General features: G+C 42.8%; 1 long non-coding RNA gene across 1 annotated transcript in view; it reads left to right on the forward strand.

Annotated features, from left to right (window-relative positions):
* LOC144123134 (uncharacterized) overlaps window positions 1-14844 on the forward strand; it is a 46617-nt gene extending 31773 nt beyond the window's left edge. Inside the window, exons 2-4 of the long non-coding RNA XR_013313015.1 lie at window positions 8551-8656; window positions 11864-11924; window positions 14662-14844. This is a non-coding gene — a long non-coding RNA (uncharacterized LOC144123134). The remainder of the gene's footprint in view (window positions 1-8550; window positions 8657-11863; window positions 11925-14661) is intronic.
* Window positions 14845-15194: the final 350 nt, after the last annotated feature.

The following is a 15194-nucleotide window of genomic DNA, read 5'->3' on the forward strand; positions in this document are numbered from 1 at the left end:
GAAAACTAAAGGTAACAGCAAAATACTTAAACGCTCGAAGAATTATTCTTTACGACTACAGAGAGCGGTGACCTCTAACTACACTACAAGGCTCCCCTACCAACAAAGGGGTGTTTTGACGAACTGAAAAATAAATATACGAAAAATGTCAGTAAGTCTAGTGCTGCACATACACAACGCAAATAAGCATCCTTATCCAGAACTTTTTAGACACTTGCTTCAGAGCAAATAAAAACTTTACCAAACTAATTTTCATTTACATACATCAAGAACAGCCTCCAAAACCGCGCAATACTGTTCGGTTGAGTCGAACGCCAAATGGGCCTTGCTCCAGCCGCACAAAAGAGGCACGCGTTGTGTCCACTGGATAATATCTTGAATTCACATTGATGAGTGAGAGGACTGGAATAACTGCATGCAATTTTGCCGAGATATAGCGTTCAATGTATAGGCAAAACAAAAGTGTCTATTATTAGCGGGCAGCTATGCCGCCCGACACATCAACGCCCGAAAGCCTGAAATAATGTTTCTAGAACCAGTTACAATAAATCAAGGCATTACGGTATTTTCATCGCTGAAAAATTACAAAGCTACACATGTGTAAGAGAGAGACGGGCTAGTTGGTGGCTATTGGTAGAGTGCATCTTGAAACCGCGCAAAAAAAGAGAAGGGACGAGGAAGAAACCAACAGGACAGAGCGCTCTGTCCTGTGGGTTTCTTCCTCGTCCCTTGTCTTTTTTTTTACGCGGTTTCAAGATGCACGCTACGTATGTGCCAAGCTCCAAGATATACCAGATAAAGCTTGCCATAGGCATTCAAGAAACTTTGTTTCTCCGCATTTCCCCACGTCATATGCAAACAAAAAAATGCAAACAAAATAAAATGAAAAATTGCCGCTTGATATCAACCGTTTCTTTATTACTTAAGGCTTAATCGCTTGGCATTGTTCAAAAATTGGTTCATTATTAAAGTAGAGGCAGAGCATATTTGTTAATTTCTTCATAAGTGCGACGTAGATCCCGGTTTCTAGCTATTCTTGCTGAATCTTCCAAGCTTAAGCCATTATTCTTTCTCGAATGTGGAGCAGAGTATTTGGACCGCTGTCACATTGTTTTTATGCCAATTAAACTTCTCTGTATTGATTGCAATGCAAAGTATATAATTTATGCTGATGATGCCATTCTTTTTTTAAGAGCGCTGTGTTGGTTCTTACTACTCGCAATCGAACGTTTCTTCTCCGTGCCAGATTTCAAGGTGACGGCCGGTCATGTCATCAAAGTGCTGCAGCAATTTGCAAAATGTGGCCCCCATCATGTCACCAGGCGCACAGTCGTCGGATTGTTTCTGTTTGTCTCCTCTGCTGGCGTTCCACCTGAGCGGGTGCTGAGTCAGGCCCCACTTGAAGGTCGCCATTGGTGACAAAATTGTGGCTCAGAGCGTTCGGAGTGATGGTAAATAAATGGGCGCAAATCGGCGCACAAATCTGTTAGTCGAGTTGAAACCTGGTTTGTGTGAGGTATTCGCACCGGCGACCTTCTGACCTCGAAACCGTGATGGTGGGGCGATCTTTGGAGGGCCAGAGAGATGCGGGTGGTACCAAACGAATCGCCGTTTCATGATGTACACGTTGGTATCGGAATTTGGCACCTGGGAGTGAAAATTGGATGTAACGAATTTGAGCCTCGGATAAAACGAAGGTGCACATTAATAATCATCGTCAATATTATCTCAAAGCATAGTCGAAAAAATAGGGAAAAACAACTTAGCGAACGCCCGATCTTCGTTTGATTTCGGATTCGCCAAGCATTGTTTAATTTTTTTTTTGCAGATATTTCACGTGGTGACCTTGAAATCTAGGCAACAGTACTTCTCAATAAATAAGTGCTCTGACAATAAGCTATTAATTCCAAATTCGCGTTAATAAAACCAAATTAGTTCGGTTTCAGGGCCGTGATAAACTCTTCTCACACCTGCAAGTTTATTTAAACAACACCGAAATAGAATTCGTCAATTTTTTCAAGGCACTGGGACTTTTCTTTGCATATATATTTAGTGGAATATGACCATATGAATCACGGAGTAATTATAATTTCTGGGAAAGTTGGTATCATGTCACCCAAATCGTTTACTTTGCCGACCTCTTTGAGTATTCTACTCTACAATTCCTTATTTTTTACTGTACTTGACTACGGTTCCCTCGTATGAGAAACAATCGCAGCTGAAAATATTATTCAACTGAGTGTTTTGCTGAAACGAATAAAACGCATTCCGTTCGAGGTGCCATGTTTTTACCACACCGCAAGTATTTTCCAGAAATGCAGAATTATACAATTTAAGTCTATGTATAGCTACATGTGGGGTCAGAAATATTAACTCGAAATAATTAAAAATGATGAGGCTTTTATTAGACTGACTGAGTTAGAACAAAACAAAACAATGTATGATATCCGTGGAGAAGAGCCTGGGAGTGGTATGAAATGTCTGAGGAATTATGGCCATGAAATGGTGCAATGCATACTTTGCGTATGCTGTTGAAGGAGGCACCGTAACAATCTTGCGCCTCCAATATTTCTCTCGAGCAATTACGCCAAAGATAGGTAAAGTAGCTTGCTTGCAATGGCAATTTTGCCGACTAATGTTAATTTCACTAATTTTATAGATACATTCACGGCAGTAGTCCTTCTCCTTTTTGCGTGCTGTGCACTACTACTGCCTTTTAGTGTAGAATAATTTTTCTGTGTCCTGGTGCTGATTTTCCAACTGCATATGTAAGATATGTGATGCATGCGCATTAATGAAATTTTCTTTTCCTGAGCACAAGTGGCCATATATTTGTTTTTTTTTATAAGAACCGAGAAGAAAAAATGATTGCAACTGCCAACCACAGATAGAGACGACTGAAACCACTTTAGTGCATTCTTTGCATCTGTGAAAGTGACGGATGCCTCAAATGCACAGAGCAGGAATTTACGAAATGTATGTCTTCGAGCATTTTTGTGAAATAAGCCTAATTAGTGCCTACTTTTGTCAAACAAATAATATTGCACTCTTTTAACATAGACTAGGTGATGAACCAATAAGTAAGATGATGTCCGTAAGCCACATTGCAGTAGCTTATTAGCTGATCAATTATTTTAAGTAAATAATTTCAGGCATGTTATCATTCTTTTGTTTAATAATGCGTCAGATTCTAAATGCCTGATTCCGAATCCTAATGAGACGTAATGTCACAATATCTCTATATAAATTGCGGAGAATTCATGCAGAAGCTATCGCAGGGCTGGAGAAAGGAGTCAGCCACTGCGTTTATTCAACTGATAAGGAGTGCACATTCCCTGGCGAAATACACACAGGTACGAACACATTTTGAGCTTTTAGGAAATGTTTCAGTTATTTTAAGAGCCATATTTTTCATAACTGCGGGCTGTTTCTATTTATAGTCGCACGTCTTGGATGTAGGCTGCACCATGTTTTTCGAGTCCTCTAAAGCTGCGCATTTCGTTTTCTGCCACTTTTTTTATGAATATCTGGTAAATGATATGCTATGGGGCCGCACAAAAATCCTAAAACTGTGGCACAATTATACGTTCCTATAATTTTTACTCTTACCTTGGCCTAAATTTGCAGTACAAGAAAACCTAATGGCAAGTGTTATTTAATTAGATAATTATGTCTACAATTTCATTATTTTACACGTCGTGTATCATAAAATTTTTTTCCAGAAAAATGTCGTTTCCATAATTTTCAAAACCATGTTTAGTAATTAGCTGCAGTGCAATTTTATTTAGCCAGAGCATACCACCCAATAGCAATGAATGCATTTATTGTGTAGGATGAAATATCAGCAACAAAATACAGGCGTGAATTTTGCAGCAGTGCTTCCAGAAATGAGTGCAAACAAATAATTCATAAACGGGCTTTTTGTCGCGACATCTATAGTTTGCACTGTGCAGCAGTGATTGCATCCAAAAAATAAAAAATATCTATAAGAGAACTAAGGGTTATATATCTCCGTTGTAAAAAAAGTGATGGGAACAAAGCATTTGAAGAAATCGTGCATAAAATAAACAAACGGTGTTCGTCTGTATGCTGAAAAAACTTGAAACTTCACTCGTGAGCTCGTCGTACGAACATAGTGCTTTATAGACATCATGCACGCGAATTGAAACCTGGTCGTTTTGAGAGACAGTGACGATAGCAATACGCTCACATGAACTGATGTTTGGAGGGAATAGTGTGCGAAATTCTCACTGACATCAGGAGAGGCCAGAGCCAAGAAAATACTGCCTTCAATAATACACACGCACGGAAGTCGCAGTCGAGTTAACAACAAATGTAAACTGAAAGTATAAGATTCAAGCCGTGAGCAGCCTTTACGTCGGGCTTCACTCCGTACGAATAACGATCTGAAGTTCCACTCTCTGAAATGCAGAATGGTCGAGAGGCACTTGTCCGTTTTACAGATGGCGTTACTTTTCCTGAATCTATGACAAGTAGTGATGCTACAGCCGACAAAAATCAGAGAAAGTTTACAAGAGGAGTGCCCTGATGCAGATAGTCTCAAAGGCGATGAGAGGTTTAGAGAGCAGTACATAGAATATGCCCTCGATCTGGATAAGAAGCCAATATTACGTGGTCTTCATTCTGCGCGAGACGCACGTATCTCTAATCGGCGAGCCAGATTACCATCTGTACCTCAGAGATGATGATAGGTAACAGTACGCTGGTACCTTTTGCCAAAATTTGAGTGTAAATCAGTATGAAGAGAGCTAACGAGCTTGGGAAAGCGTTCACGTCCTCGAAAACACATTTGAGTTGAGAGCAGCAACCTCTATGAAGAACTCAAAGAGAACAGGAAAAAGCGAGAGAAAATCCATGCCGCCTTCCAACCCCTCCGAAAAGTATCTTACAAGGTAAATTCAAACGCAAAACGGTAGCTTAAATGTCCCTTGTTGCATTGCTATTTTTTTGACATTAAAATGATACACCGGCCTCATTGCCTCAGTAGAGTTACCGTTCGCCTACCAGTCCTATAGGTCGAGATTCGATTCCTGCAGCGGCGCCGTTTTTTGTGTCGATGTAAAATACGAAAGTGCCCGTATGCTGTGCGGGGCCGGCGTAGGTTAAAGAAGCCTAGAGGACGTGAATGGGTCAGGAGCTCTTCAATACGACGTGCCTCTAAGCCTATGTGCCGCTTCGGCACGTTTAACCCGACTGTTTAATTGTTTACACCCATGTAGGTAAAATGGATATATCAGACTTATTCGAATATTCTTCTCCCTTTCCGACTTTTCCCTCTTTAATAACATTGACTAAAAGGAAATATTACATGCCATCGGCTTGATTAGTATGACGCAAATAAATGCTTGGAAGAACAATTTCTCGCATACGATAGTATGTGATCACTGATGGAAACAGACTGAACAGCGCTAACAGGTAGGACATAAAAAAAGAACAAAGACACAAATGCTTGTATGGTCGTGAGAACTAAGGCCGTGCCATCGCAAAATCTTGTCTGCATACTAAACCTTGCAAGCTTCTAGTTGATGTCCGTATTAATTTCTACTTCGAGCTCTCCACTCAGAGGCCGGAAGCTCAGAAGGGGTAGAACTTGATCAATTTGATTTGGCTTTGTAAGTAAAGAAAATCTTAAAAGATGAAGGTAATTTTTTCCAACAGCGCTCATTTCGAGCTCAATTTCAAGCACTGTAGAATTCAGTATTCATGTTCAACGGTGTTTTCTTGCGGATGCTTACAGTGCAGACGAAAAAAAGTAATATATTTTTTAAAAAATGAACGAAGACATGGAAGGAACCGCGAGAACAGGCTGCAAAATAGAGTATCTCCGATCGGGATCTCTGAGTAATCAATTCTGCACCTATCTATGTCAAATATTAAGTCGCACCGGTGCTTAAGGTCTCTGAGTCTCAGCAGTGTGTTATCTGACTTTATCAGGCCAACTCTTTGTTAGAAGTGACCTGCTCGGGCCGGTTAAGGTCTGTAACTCGAGCAAGCGCCAAGACAAACTCACAAGAGGGCTGCAATATCCGGAGAGCTCGTTTCGTTTTCTGACTTGAGCAGAACACAGCTGCTGAGGCAGGCAAGGCCTAAAATTTATGTCGTTCGGAAATGCGCGCGCCCGCTAGAGTGACCAAAGAGATCAACTAATTATGCTTACACCCGCCGCCTACGCGATATTCGCGCGGGCCTTATTGATGATCTTGACTCTACGACCGAGGCCGGCCGCATTAGAGACAATGATCGGTGGCGTGGCCCGCTCCGCCGGAAGCTTGCCGTCTTTGTCGCGCAAACGTTGGAAGTTGCCATGGTGCGTATCGAGTACCACCGGCAAGGCAGTGGCCCAGTGCTTCAGCTGTGACAAGGGTTGCTCTGGCCACTGGTTTCCAGGCTGTGCGCTGACTTGTCGGCGATGCCTTGATAGTCAGAGCGCCACTTCATGCGCACCTCCAGGGAGGTGGAGAATAAAACAACGCGGAGGTGACGTACAGCATGGCTGCTTTATCTGCAGGAATTGAAGTAATCAGCGGTAGTAAGGCTGGCAGAGTCAGGCAACCATATCGATTCATGGAAGTGGCCCACACTGGGCCACTATTAAGGACAGGACATTCGCGGCAACGGTCTAATTTAGAAAACTTATAAATGACTGCTGAAAAAGCCCATGTTTCGAAACGTATTTTGATAAAGATACAGAAAAAAACGTTAAAATTTCGGCGACAGCCTCTTCGAGAAAAAGAGAAGAGCTGCCTGGAATAATTTAAATATGCTAGATGAGAGGCAATTATTTCTAAAAAGTTCCTAATTAAATGTGGGCAGGAAGCTCACTTCCATATTCGGATAGAAAGATATCTCAAAATGGTGCAACGCTCGAGCATATGCAGATTCCTCGCTTTTTTTAAAAAAACTCATCTCTATAAAAATGACAGGCTATATTTACATTTCATTCACGGCAGCAGCAGGATCTTATTCGTTGTTGGCGACTGGTTTTACAAATTTTTCATGCATGAACGACTGAACTGAGGAACATATATGATGATTGATTAAATTTTGTGTCTTTTTTTTAGCGGACACGCAAAAGTCGATTTTGCTGGGATCAGAACCTCTGCTAATATTAGTGTTAAGTAGAAGACAGCGGTGTGCGGGCAGTGCCGCGGGACGGAGCACTCGCGCTAGGCGGTGCGGCGTCGAGGATGACCTTGAGAAGCGCTCATTCTAGGCACATGCACGCAAGAGAACTTTGCATACACGCAAGGGACTACTTGGCTAGGCTCTGAACAACGGAATTATTGGCCTTGCTCTAATAACTAACGCTGTTTAGACTAGTTACCTTCAAACTATAAAAACCCGTGAATGCTCAAACCTATAATTTAAGCACAGTGCGCAACCTTCGCCTTCATCTATTCTTCGCTTCATCATACTCATCAGCATCGTGCGACCGTCGTCCTCATCTGTACATACATGTATTCATCATCGCCGCTCACCTTCGTCTTCGGAGCAGTGTCCGCGATTCTTGCGGGTGTGAATAAAGCTTGCTCCGTCCTGTCTCACAATAATTCTAAAGGAACATTAGGCGGCCCTCTCAAAACATGGTTCTACGCACTGCAACAAGCTGTCTCGCAAAATAATAATGCGATTTCCTAGTCGCGAGTTAATCTTCACAATTTTGTGCACCAAATCTATTAGTTTCTTTCCGTGTGACTCGGACAATGCAATTACTAAAAGGCATTTAATATGATGGGTCACTGCAAAAAGAACTTTCAATGTGGCGGTAGCTTCTTGTTTTTAAGCGAGATTTTTTGCCTCAGGGCATCAATGATAAGCGAAAGTGTCATGAAAGATGTAGTAGTGATTAAATTAATTGAAAAAGTCTAGCTGATTTGATGAAATCTAGTAGAAAACGTTGGTACGGTCCCTGCGTCCAGGCAATATATGAACCAGGGTTGCTTGGTGAAAGACCCGCTCCTTTTTTAAATGGACTTAGCTAGTCAAGTGCAATTTATAACTTGTAAAGCTTATTTTCTTCTGACGAAAATTAACACCTTGTCACCTATCGAGCACCATTTTTTGGAATGCAAGTCATTTCATGTTGTAGATAGCTCCGAAGGTCCGCTGCAAAACCAACTTTTTTTATCAACTGGAGGCAGATGCACGTTCGAGGCGAAAAAAGCCCTGCTGTAGGAACTTCCATCTGTTTTCTGTTTTTTTTTATTACGTTCTACCTGCACAACTAAAGTTATTCAGGAAATATAGAATTCTGTGATGCTTCGGGCGAAAATGCAAAACGCCAGCAAGCGATGGTCGTTTCTCAGCTATGGGCATGTGCTTATAGTCAGCAGCAATAGATGTTCTTCATGTCTGCACATTAAGAATTCTTCACCTAGGCAAGGCGTTTCCTGCAAAAGAATGGCAAGCGGAGATAGGAGTTACGTTTGCATTCACATGGAACTAAATTTCGAGTTGCGATTTCAGCGCGGTGTATCCTTGAGATGTCCTCGGGCTGCGTGAAGTTTTAAAATGGCACTTCTGTTCCAGGTTTACGTCACACGGATCTCGAGAAAATACGATAAGGACTCACCATGACCCATTCACTAAATCGTTCCCATTGTGTTCTCTTAGTGGTGCACCTTCTCATTGCAGGGTAAGTGGAAGTCCGAAGCACCTACATTCCTCTTTTCACGTGCAATGGGCACATTCTCATTATTAGTTTAAATTGCACATAACCATTCTTAAGGAATATTTTTCTCGAAAGCAAGAGGAAAACTACATAATGGATGAATTCAAGCTTATGGTTTTATTTGCGCAACTTCAGCTATAAAAAGAAATCAGCTGTAGCGAAGCGCATTCACACGGCGCACTTAGACAAGATGACTCCAGAGGCCTTTTATATTTACAGCACGCCTAGGCAATAACGAGACAAGGCTTTGAGCTCGGAATACTTTGCAGTGTTTAAAAAATATTCCCCGCCAAAATCCTGGGTGAAAGTTCAAACAACCACGCTGTCTGCGACATTCTTGGGCCAACAACCACGGATTACGAAGTTAAGGCACACGATGGTGATTTTACTGCGGTGTATTTCTATTTAGCAAGAATTACTTACGGCTCCTCCTCCAACGAATGTATTATTTCTTTTTGCTCAGAATGCGTTTCGTAATCTTTCAGGGATATTTTCACTGCTCGCCTTACGGACGGTATGAGACGGTATTTTTTTCCCTTTCCATAAGAGCGTAGATGTCAAGGATAAAAAAGGAGAACGCGGAACGGCTATCTTCACCTTAGCTACAACGCCGCTCTTCCATGTCATCTCATGTAATAAAAGCCAAGTGCGCAAACATAAAGACATTCAACGAAGGAAGGGGCGTAGGGACGAGCACAAATATTCGACTTATTTTATTGCTTTCGTAGTAAAAATTTATATCAGGACTGATAAAAACGCCTCAAAAAGAGGAATAGAGAGACAAGACTCTGCGCATGTCATTCAAAATGCTGCAGAAATTTGCTCCCCAGCTTATGAAAGGACTCTCACGCTTCACTCATGCAACCGTCAACAGTTCTCTTGATGTGGTACGCCTCCAAGAACTAACATGCTACTCTGCTCCTGTTTAGGCTTATAATTTTGACAGCCTCAAGTTGTGGCTTGCAACCTTTGAATGTAGTGCAAGGCACGGTCAAGTGTGCGTTTTCTTCATTTTGGATCGATGCGAATGTCCCTTGAGCGAGGAATGCCACAGTGGCCCGTCTGGCCTATGTAGATCCGTTCACAATTCAGCGGAACTTGGTGGACGAACGAAGTGGGATATTTCACAAACGTTTTCGCACGGTTCATTCCGCATTCACGGTGTCGAGCTTTTTGGTTAGTGGAACCAACGAAACTCACGCAGGACAAGACAAAGAGGCACAATCTGTGCATTATGAACCAACTAGCCTAGAAATTTGCTGTGTCGAGGTCCTTGGCCACGTGGTTTGGTCAATATACGGTAAGCATCCGTGGTGTTGAAAAAAAACCACAGGGATGCCGTGCCTATTTGCCCTTTTCAGCATACGGCGCGCCAGTTTGTGGATATAGGCACGTCCATGGGTTTTGTATTTCCAAGCGCCCGCTTATTCCTGCTGCCGCGTTTTCTAATATTGTCTGTTTTTGAAGACTCACCACCGCCGAGATAGCCGTGCAAAAGAAGCCGTTTGAAAGCACCGTTTCAACCAGATTGTGAAATCTAGACTGTCTGACAAAATTAGTCTGAGCTGACTGTAGGGTCTACCGAGCTTACACCTCTCTTCACAGTCTTGGAATGAGCCGAATCATAGGGAAGCAACTCTTTTTGTGATAGTGGCGTTTAATGGCAGCACATATAACGGGCGCCTAAATTTCGTGTCTAAAAACTGCAACGAACCTTTGTTCGGTTCTCCGTGCGTTAAAACCAAGCCCTCCCTATTACTACATGAGAATATACTTCGATTTCTTCGTATACCTTGCACAGCCGAGCCTGGAAAAATCGATACCGGATACATGAAAGAAAGAATACATTTATTGACAAAAGGAAGGCCCAGGGGCGCTGCAATGCGAGGGAGGAAAATAACAATGAGACGGCGAGGTCTAGTTCTCTAGCATAGTAGCAACTCGATGTATTGGTTTCCACACGTCATCAAATAGAGCTAGCCCTTTAAGGCGAACCTCCATGACCTCGTAAATGCGTCATCCGGGCTACTCTTAGGAAACGGCAAGTGATCCTACGACAGTAGTGCTGCGGTTCGCGTTTACTTGTCTGTATGGCAAAGTACTCACAATGACACACTAGGTGCGCAATACTGGGAACGGCTTGTCTCCAGTGCGAGCATAGGGCAATTGTGGATCAGGTGGTTGTTCATCTTTGGTTGTCTTCTGGTAGAATTTCTTGTAACGTGTCCAGTGGAGTACACCTTCATTGTCAGGTTTGCTGGCTATAGCGTTGTTTAAAAACACTTCCGAGGTTCTGGCGAGCTTGGAAGGGTTGGAGCCTTGAATTATAGTTTATATGAGTTAGTCAGCCAATCCCCTTCAAAATACGCATAATACAGGCTATAGTTATTGTTTATCGAACTCCCAATTATCGTACCATTAGACATAGTGCACGGCGCACCAGACATTTCCTGTGGCCTTTAACGTAATGTGCACTTATCGCTTTTGGCTTTCTGTGATCGTGGGGTTTAATGGCAGGTGATATGACGGGCGCCTAAATTTAAGTTATCTAAAAAAAATCTGTGAAGGTGGGATGACTCCGCGGCCTTAAGCACATGCTGACAACGCTGACGCTATGAGACCGCATGACAGGGGAATCTCAGCTTTGCTTGAGGGAAGCATTTGGGCTCATGTATCCATTTTCCAGGCTACTTCACTGCCATACACCGAAGCAAACCTAGCTAAACCAAGTGGCGGCCTTCCCCTGGCGTGAATCACTGCCGGAGGCGTTGCCGAAAAAACCGCACGATAATTTAAGAAGTTAGCCCATTAATAATGAACTGACAATAGGATAAGACATACTGAGATGGTCATTCGCTAGTACCAATGCAATATTCAAAGCGGCTTTGATTCAGAGCAGGTTAGGCCTAGCAACGCCTAGGGAGCGGTGCACTTGCCAGGACGCCGGCGGGCGCCTCGTCACAGTAAGGACAGATAGAGGGGATGCAATGTATTCTTGCTTCCAGGCTACATATAGGACCAACTATTGCCATATTTTGTATACCGAATTATGAGTACATTGAACTATTTTGAGAGCCTTTTCGGGTTCCTGTATATCGTGGTTTCATTGTATTTTACACCATTTCAAAACATCGACTCATGGATGGCCACTGACTTCCTTTCCTTTTTCAGACTGTTAGCGTGTCCGGATATTAGAGTGCCAAGCGGATACACGTCTTGCAATGAGAATAAAGTAAGTGTTCATGGCTGTTTGATTATTGGGTCGAGGTTAATAAATTCTAATTCGTAAAAAAGAGCCGCACGTGGCCAAAGAGGCAATATCATCACCAATTCTGGCTCCCTTCCCCCTTAATTAGACACGTCCAGTCGAGTAGGCAAAGGAATAAACTGTTAAAAATCAGATAACATCTGAGAGCAAACCATGAAGTATGGGTGGCAATGACCGCTCATGAAAGAGCGCCTACGTGCCTTAAGGCGTCAATTGCTAAATCGTTCCTCAAACGATGTAGGCTGCATCAAAACTGCAAATTAAGCTGGTTGGGGAAGCTGGAGGAAGCTTGACCTTGGGGCGAATCTGCAAAAGAATCATCAAGAAAATGCAAAAAGAGGCCCTTTCAGAGAACTGTGATGGATTGTAGAAAAGGATCGCGGAGTCACATACGTTCGGGGGGGTTTCACACTGTTTGAAGAAGATTGATGATAAGCATGGGCTAAAGTCGTTTCGAAAGCAGACGATAAGCTGAAAAGATATGTCCAGCGGTGAGGAAATGGTTTACGACAGTGGAAATTGACACCAGGAGCGGGTGCAGTATTCGTCTTAGTGGCTTTCATGCCACACAGAGCAGATGTATTTAATCAAATTCCTCTTTTCTGGTGTAAGACCAGGGTTTTGTTATTACACGTCTGAAAGACTATCGAGATTCTCCGTGCAATCCACCTTGCTCTAATGTCTCTCTACACTGATCGCATAGCAGGAGTTGTCACCAGATTTGAAAACACGCGAATAGTGTTCAGGAACCCGAACCAAGTGTCGCAAGAAGTGGTTCAAGCATTTTTTACTCCTAGAAGACAAAAAAAAAACGTGCGCTGGAAAGCCTTCAGTGAACCCCCTTAAAATTGAGATTTCGCTCGTGCAGTTTATGCTTACAAGACTTAACATGTTTACTCCTAGTTTGCGTTGTGCCATGCTTCCCCTTGTGTGTTGCTTGAATGGCTGGGGCATGTGCAAATGTTATGCTTCAATGTAATCAGCGTCTTATTTTCAGCTTTTTACCTACCGGAAGTGTTTTCTGCGTAAGATTGTTTTGCTCCGTCCTATATACACTGCAGTTTCTGAATAACGAATTCATACCTTAGTCATAGCTGGGATGTCTTGACTCCTTCTTCGTCGGTTGTTTTTCACGCTGTTACATTGCGGCGAAGTAAAACCAGCTCGCCAAGCATTTCTCCCAACAGGTGATATTACGTGTTCCGGATGGCGGAATTCCCAGTTCTGCCGGAAAAATTGCGCACAGTACGACTCCTTGTTATGAATAGGCACTTTAATTCAAAAAGTTAGATGTTCCTCATACAAAATGCATCTCCACGCAATCTATGGGTCCAAACACGTTGGTTGACAGCAGAAGATTGAATCTCTAATCCGTTAGCGAGGCTTAAAAACTTTCTTCGAAGCTAAGATGTTATACATAGCTTTATATAGATTCCCCGCATTTCAGATGTTCATATCATGGTTTATACCGGTTCTGTAATAAATAAAACATGAATATTAAGTTCTGATTCGTTCCCTAAGTATAACAATTTCTGTACACTTGGTCGTACGATCAGACGCAGTATGGATTTCCATATGCATTTATTTAAGGCATGAAATTAAGTTTTATATTGCTTTAAAGAAGAGTATATGAAATAGGCGTCTTTGTTCGGTGCACACCATTTCTTATTCTTCAAATTAAGCACAAAATATTAAATATAAACAAAGTTACCAGTATTAGACTAAGTCAAAGAGAACGTGCGCTGCCGTGAACTACCCAGGGCGTAAAAAAACCTCCTCTTCCCAGCTGCCTTTTGTCCTCGGGTATTTATCGCACTAAATAGCATGTACTTTACCATCTGAACTGACAATCAGTTATCATTCCTTCGTGTTTTATGTTATGGCGTATTGTGCGAAGAGAGGTTGCAAGGTTTCCTAGACTGCTGGCATCCTTCGGTTCGCCTTAAGTTTACCAAACGCTTCTTTCTTCCGCATCTTTTTTATCATTTCCTGATTTAAATTGGCAACACAATTTGTTATGGAGATGCGTGGGGCTTTGTGGCTCTCAGACCAACTTATTACCACTTTCGTTCTCAAACTCTTATTCTTCACTGTTGGTCCTCTGTTTGTCGCCGTGTTCGTCTCCTTCAGGTATCGTTGATACGAAGTTATATTCCCCTGCCGTTGTATCTTCAACTTCCAACGTGGTACACGAACATATGTTGATAACTGCAGCCTCTTCAGTCTGGTTGGAGGCGCTAAGGAAAACACTTTATCACAGCGGATGGCAGGATAGGGGCTTGCATGGATGAGCTCCAATCGATTTTACTGCAACTTTTTATCGTAGTCGTGACGTTAAAGTTGAGCAAATACATCACAAGGGCCTGGGGAACATGACAATTGATTAGCTGCCCGAAGGGAAAGATGTTCCTCATTTGACAATTGAAGATGAAGTGCGGCAAGCTGAGTAATCGAAATATGGCGGCTTTTCGAGAGAGCAGGCACATTCAGGAAGCCTTGAAGGTATACAGCATACCTCAAGAAGACGCTCCGAGATGCGGTGTAGAGGCGTGGTTACTGCTTGGGCGATGACGGTGAGCACTGAAGCTACGTGTTTTGCTTCTTGCTTTGCTAGCTGAAGTGCTTTACATTTTTTTTCATCTCTTAAATTCCTAGGTTAATATCTGGAATGATTTGCCACCGGGCTTCTGTTGTTTTGCAGGCATGCGATATGCACAAGGACTGCGACGGTCAATGCTCGACGTGCTACGGAAGAGGAACAGGATGCCAAGGAGTCTGCTCAAATGTGCCAAGATCGATTGCGGATTGCAAGTGCAAGAAGGGCAAGTAGCAGACGAATCGCTCGAGCGTGATGGAAAGCCGTTAGCATAGCGCCCACGGAGACGCGGAACGAAAAATAAAACGACGGGCAAACCGATTCTGGAGCTTCCCACAATGCACAGTGGCTCATCATTTCATAACATCTCTTTGGGCTGTAACGGTCGGCACTGGAGGATTCGAAGCACTGCGAATCTTCTGGATCCGGAACAAAGCGACGGCAACATTTAGAGCCTATTTTCACAAGAATTGTGGTATGATTTATCCTTTGCTGGTATCTAATACCTCCTCCTAAATGTCCGAACGCATGCAACTCATTTAAACTCGCATGCTCTTACTCGCCTTTGCCATCTCAACGTCAGCAGGCATAAGCAGCGAGTGCCGCGATAATATCGCACGTCAGCCTCCTGCTATAAA

Source organism: Amblyomma americanum, chromosome 3, assembly GCF_052857255.1.
Source record: "Amblyomma americanum isolate KBUSLIRL-KWMA chromosome 3, ASM5285725v1, whole genome shotgun sequence".
NCBI classification, from domain to species: Eukaryota; Metazoa; Arthropoda; class Arachnida; order Ixodida; family Ixodidae; genus Amblyomma; species Amblyomma americanum.